General features: G+C 31.3%; 1 protein-coding gene across 1 annotated transcript in view; it reads right to left on the reverse strand.

Annotated features, from left to right (window-relative positions):
• The window catches only part of LOC129004511 (uncharacterized), a 217,533-nt gene extending 212,685 nt beyond the window's left edge, over window positions 1-4,848 (reverse strand). The window contains exon 1 of the mRNA XM_054433122.1: window positions 4,734-4,848. The gene's annotated coding sequence lies outside the window, so the exon portion shown is untranslated. The remainder of the gene's footprint in view (window positions 1-4,733) is intronic.
• Window positions 4,849-6,000: the final 1,152 nt, after the last annotated feature.

Genomic DNA, 6,000 nt, shown 5'->3' on the forward strand with positions numbered 1-6,000 from the left:
TGCCATCCGAGCTGACAATCATTGATTTATCATTGAGTTATTGATTAAGATGCTATATAACATTAGGTTAACATTATATAGCAACCAAGATCATGGTTTTGACCGTTCCTTTACATATGTGCAAATACCAACAGCATGAATTAACCGAGATAATCAAAGAACATCTGATAACTAACTGACAAATTACAAAAAAATGTAGCTAAATGTAACTATTACATTAAGGTCCGAATATAAGGGTAAATACAGTACAATCAACATGTTTAGGAAGGACCTAAGTTTTAACAAATTGCCGCTTAATAACTGCATACCATGTTTGTTTACAATAGAGGAATGTCAGGTCTAGCTATAAAGGTGGGCCACCCATCACATAATTAGGCAGAAGCGGATCAAATTATCACTGGCTTGGAGCATGTTGGCGATGATGTTAAGGAGGAGGTGATCTTTTATAATGGATACAAGACTTATAAACTGAGACTGGTTCTACAACCGTGGTCAATATTGTTCATCCCACATTGGGAGTTGGTCTCAAAACCTGGATTTTGAGACAACGCTGATTGAAAAATTGTAACATCTGGAATGGATTGACAAATCCAAAGAAATGTTTGAAAGAGATTTGAATCAAGCCAGATAGCTACAAATAACTGCGGATGGAGTTTGTATGGCATTGTTAATTATACTTTAATTTATGAATCATCATGTACTTAAATACTTTATACTTTAATATAATATGATGAAGTGAAATAAACAATACGTGTTCTCCATATTATCAGACAGTTAAAATAACTAATTTATACAAAATGTATACAAAGTTTCTTAGCGATTCGAAGAGTTATAGGAACTGACAGAATATTTTAAAATAGTAATTTGTATTTGGGAGAGAGAAGGCGACAATTCAATGGCGTCTAATTATCGAATCGGCTTTGCCTCAGTTCTTCATATTTCTTCTAATTGTAATTAATTGCTCTGGTATTTTGCTTTTGTCAAGAAAAGAAGATTGAATTCAACTCATTCCTTCAATTAAAATGTTCCCATCGTCCAAACTACTACGTATTTGGAATTCTATATGGATTGAATTTATAATATATTCTATTTATAATTTCTAGCATACTTTTCATTTACTAGGTATTGGCTGTATTATTTGTGTATAAATCACAATAAAACTTTGATAATTGAGGTAATAATGATTCATAGTATATAAACAGACTTTCTAATCAAATTTTGAAACAAACGTATGAACAACATAAAAATATGTTTTGAAATATACCTGTTTGTAACCAGTCACATCTAAACTACTCAAACACTGTAACCAGAGCCTATCTTTTGACTAGTGAATCCTCACCACCTAAAGCCCAACGAAAACAAAACTCTCTAATTGGATAGAAATGTCACCCAATAAATTAAACATGTGCAACACCAATCTACAAGATGGCCAGAGGAGACAGTTAGAAGCTACTCTGTAGGTAACTAGTAATTATTGTAGGTACGATCACAGCAGTGACGCCACAGGCGCCGTTTATCGGATGTGAGTGCGATAATTAGTTACCCTCGGGCACCCAGCACCGTATCCGATCACATGTATTGCATGCTCATATCTGGAATAAGATGTATGCGTTTATGGAGTAAATGATAACCAACAGCATTAACTGTAATTTGTCATGAAGTAGTCTTTACGTTTCTGTAAAGTCCTGTTGTCAAGATTATGTGGTATCCTCCCAAAGTCCTTAATTTCGATCAGCTGAAGAGTGTACCAAGGTATGAAGAGTGTTATTGGTATATGTTGAGTATGGTTAGACAACAAAAATTAATATAAATAAAACTATATATCAACATTTAGCTCGTTTCTTCAAAACTACCTTTACGAAACGCAATTAACTATCTATACTTTTACTATAAGCTCATATATGTTTTATATAGAGACATAATAAAATGCCACTCTCAAAGACATGTTGTCCACATGAAAACACTAAAACATAAGTAAACATGAAACACAGATAAAATTGGGCTTTTGATTATACAGTACAATGGACTTAAAGCAAATAACTTAAATACTACAATAAAGCATCAAGAATCAATGGATGTAACTATATTTATAATTACAAAATAACGTAACATAGTTAAACAAAGGCTCGAATAGATTTTTCTGAAGTAAATTATTTAACAGCGTATAACTATTTAACAGCAACCCAAAGGTCAGTTAACAGTAATTACAACAGCTTTTAACTTCACATAAACCATCTCAGTATGCACAACTTAAACAAAAAGCATATACCTTCAATAGGAGCACCCGTCATGGGAGGCTTAGGCAATTATCTTTCAGGTTCAGTCAAAGACTTAAGTGTATAAGAATTGGTACGGATTGTCCACATAGATGGGATGTCTATTTCAGTATCTTAAGGTGATATCAGAAGTCAATCCATGCGATTCTAATATAGATTTGTGAATCAGAGGGATTGATAGGCTTATCAATTCTATTATGAATTACCTAAAATAAGCGCACCTTCTGTACTTTATTGCATTATACATTGATTCCTTGATTATGAATCCATAATAATTCTAAGTGTATACATTTATCTTCAGACAGTCAGATAAGATATTACCTAAATCCATCAACATGAATTTCTTTTAAAGGTACACAGAAAGAAGGTAAACAGTGATCACATGTGCATAGCAGTTCAATGTAAAACAATAATGACTAATTTACCCCAAAACATAAACCATTATGTTCTGAGGTAACCGCAATGTTTTCAATACAAAGCCAAAGTGTATTATTACACTCTTTGTAAGATTTTTAATTGCATTTTGCATTTATTGAATTTCCTACTGAAATGTGCAGACATATCTAATTTATTTATTATTTCCCATAAAATCTTAAGCTTAAAGTCAACATTTATTGTAAATAAAATATTACAAAAGTGTTTTAATTGGAATGTATTTTATTAACTTTTTAAACCTTTCCAAACGAAATTATCCTACTGAAATAATAAAAACACGTTGAGAAAGTTGCTGGTAAGCTTGACGAAACGTATTCATAGCATATATCGACATATGGTCCAAAATTTACCTACAAAACGAACCCAGCTTTAAAAGTGAATCCATTGGAACAGTGCTTATGAAGAAAGTTAAAACCCTCGTGTAGCTAGTTTATTTTATGTGACTGCCTAACATTCGTCGAGCCGTAGCTAGAATGAGCCACTACCTAGGGTGTGATAGAAGCGCCGTGGTGGTGTTCTGTGGTATCTGTTATTCACTGCCACAGTTTAATTAGTTCTTGTGGTCTGAGGGTCACCGTAGTAAAGATAAACTCGCCCAAACTGACGATTCATGGCTTTTGTTTGACTTAGTAACTTAAATACAAACCGACGCTGGTTAACTAGCTTGCTCCTTAGTTATTTGGTTCTAACCAGATTACCTCCAACAGCAATAGTTCGTTATCAATCAAGTAAGTAGTTAAATATTTACTTTAACTTTACTTACAGTTTAAAAAGTGGAGAGTTTAAGTTGTTAGAGAGATTGTCAAGGAGGACCGGGTTCATTTTGAACAGAACATCTATGAAGCTTTGTTATACAACTTTTCAACCGTGATAAAATAAAAACTTTTGTAAAATATTTATAGAACCATGAAAAACAACAGCATGAAAATTTAAAAAGAAAAATAAAAAGTTTAAGGGTGGCTGCTTCTATGCAGGATTTATCCAATTAGATACACTTTCAGTAGTTCTTACTACAGTGGGATGTCCAACCCAATTGACTATCCAAAGAGCCAAAAGTCGTTAAACTAGATAAATATATGTCTCAAAAGAAGTTAATACTTTTTTACTGGGATGTTAAATACTCGCATTAAGCTGATGTTAGATTACCTAAAAATATAGTTCTTTCAGACAAGTAATACTTTCTTTGTAAAGGATAACCTTCTACTCAAAATAAGAAATATATTTTTAATTTTATACATATCGGTTCATATTTAACTGTAATTTTACTTGAAAGCTATTGATAATATGATTTAAAATCTATTAATTATAATGTAACAGATTTGGAAATTTCTGGTTGTATATCTATGTGATACACGAAGCACTGACTCGGTGTTCATTTTTCTTTCATTTAGTTTTAACTATCTAAATGTTTCTGATAAACTAATGTGTCCACTTTATTTTAAAGAGCGAGTCATCTGAAACAAGTAGTAAGCAATATGGTTTTGTGATTTATACGATAACGACGATATTAATTATGAGGGTTGCATTGGTAATAACTTTTTTTCCCCAGTTGGTATAACCTTACAGTTTTTTTTTTATAATTTGATTTCTGTTAGGCTAGTTTAAAAAATCACTTAAATATGCCATCAATGTATTTATTTATTTTGATGTGATAGTTATTCCAAAGTTGTATTTTTTTTTATAATAAGTTCAGTTTGGATTAATCTGGAAAAGTAAAAAAAATAGTTTTCTTATATTTTTGCTTACACAAAAACTAAATTCTCAGATTTTTTTAAATCCTGTCAATCTTTTTTTTATTTTGCATATATATTGAGGATCATTTTTATTGATTGCGATTGAGGGGATAAACCACGATTCATTTGTAAAAAAATCTAATAACGTTTAAGGTGCGATATTAATGCACAGATTCAGGTAACAATTATAGCTACAAAGTAAATAAAACATTTATCAATAAGTTACCGTAGATGTAAACAATATTTTAAATCTGTAATTATTAAGATGAAAGTAAAATATATCACTTACCTTCAATATACAATCCAAATTAAAGAAATCACTTCACCCACAACACTTAATAATACACTTTAATTAGGCTTCATGTACATGCGCACCTGTGCTAAGCTACATGACACAAACGCACGCGCGTTACCACGTAGACTGGCGGAGGATTGTGAAGGTAGGAACTACCCCCACCCCTACCTGGCACAAGTCCCCCCTTACTGGACTACTGGACTAATTAATCTAAATAACATATAGACCCAATAACGTTTGATTAACACTATAGGAGAAAGACATAATACGAAGTTAAACTTTAACTAGAAAAACTCCTCTTCTGTTTATTTTATAAAACGCCGTAACACCTTGGTTCGTATTTAGGGTGATGGGGTGGTGGATGAGTGTTAAGTAAATGAGATTATAGCATTGTTACTGAATAAAATCAGCTGTTTACTGAAGCCCAACAATTAAAGGCAGCTGGATTTAGTTTTCAGAAATTGAAAAAAAAGCGTATCAATTTTTAAGGATGAACCTGCAAACACTTGATTAGTATGTTAGTACTTTATGTATGTAGTCACCCACCGATTGAATATAAATTTTAATGCTTTTTACTTATTTTTTACAACTATACATCAAGGCATAACTTGTTTTTAAATATCAAGCGTTGTTCAAACTAAAAAGGTTTACTGGATTTTCTTGTACCATTCCCTTTGAAACTACAAATAGCTACATAAAAAATAGTGGACATGGTAAATGTGTACTTTTCGACATTTTTAGAAAAAAAATTAGACAAAACCATACCATGATCAACTTATCATATTATAACATCAAATTTAAACTTAAATAAGGAAATAATGTTATTTACATTTTTTAAATTCAGTAGAAAATGGTGGTAGCATTTTTCTCAAATTACATTTTTTAGAGTTGTTCGTAGTATAGGAGAAAAAATAAAACATTTGACCATTGAAAACCACGAAAGAGCACACTTCTGTAATTTATTAAATGATCGCAAAACACACAATATATCCTACATCTATATAAAAACATTATTTAATGGCAAGCTAACAAATAACAGATTTTGCATTTTGTTCCTTTCTGCAAAATTGTTATTGAGTATTGAGCGTGATTGAGCGTGAATGTTAGTAATATTTCTAAGATTTTATTGTATTATGATTGCGATTCAGGAAATAATACATAATGTAGTTGAATAATGTAGTTGATCTGCTGGATTGTGCCATGTTATTTACAGTTTTAACAACAATACACGTAACGAAGTTGGCAATAACATTTTTATCTA

This window comes from Macrosteles quadrilineatus, unplaced genomic scaffold (assembly GCF_028750875.1).
Source record: "Macrosteles quadrilineatus isolate MER2022 unplaced genomic scaffold, UCM_ALF_1.0 Scaffold_9__3_contigs__length_116548681, whole genome shotgun sequence".
Classification (NCBI taxonomy): Eukaryota; Metazoa; Arthropoda; class Insecta; order Hemiptera; family Cicadellidae; genus Macrosteles; species Macrosteles quadrilineatus.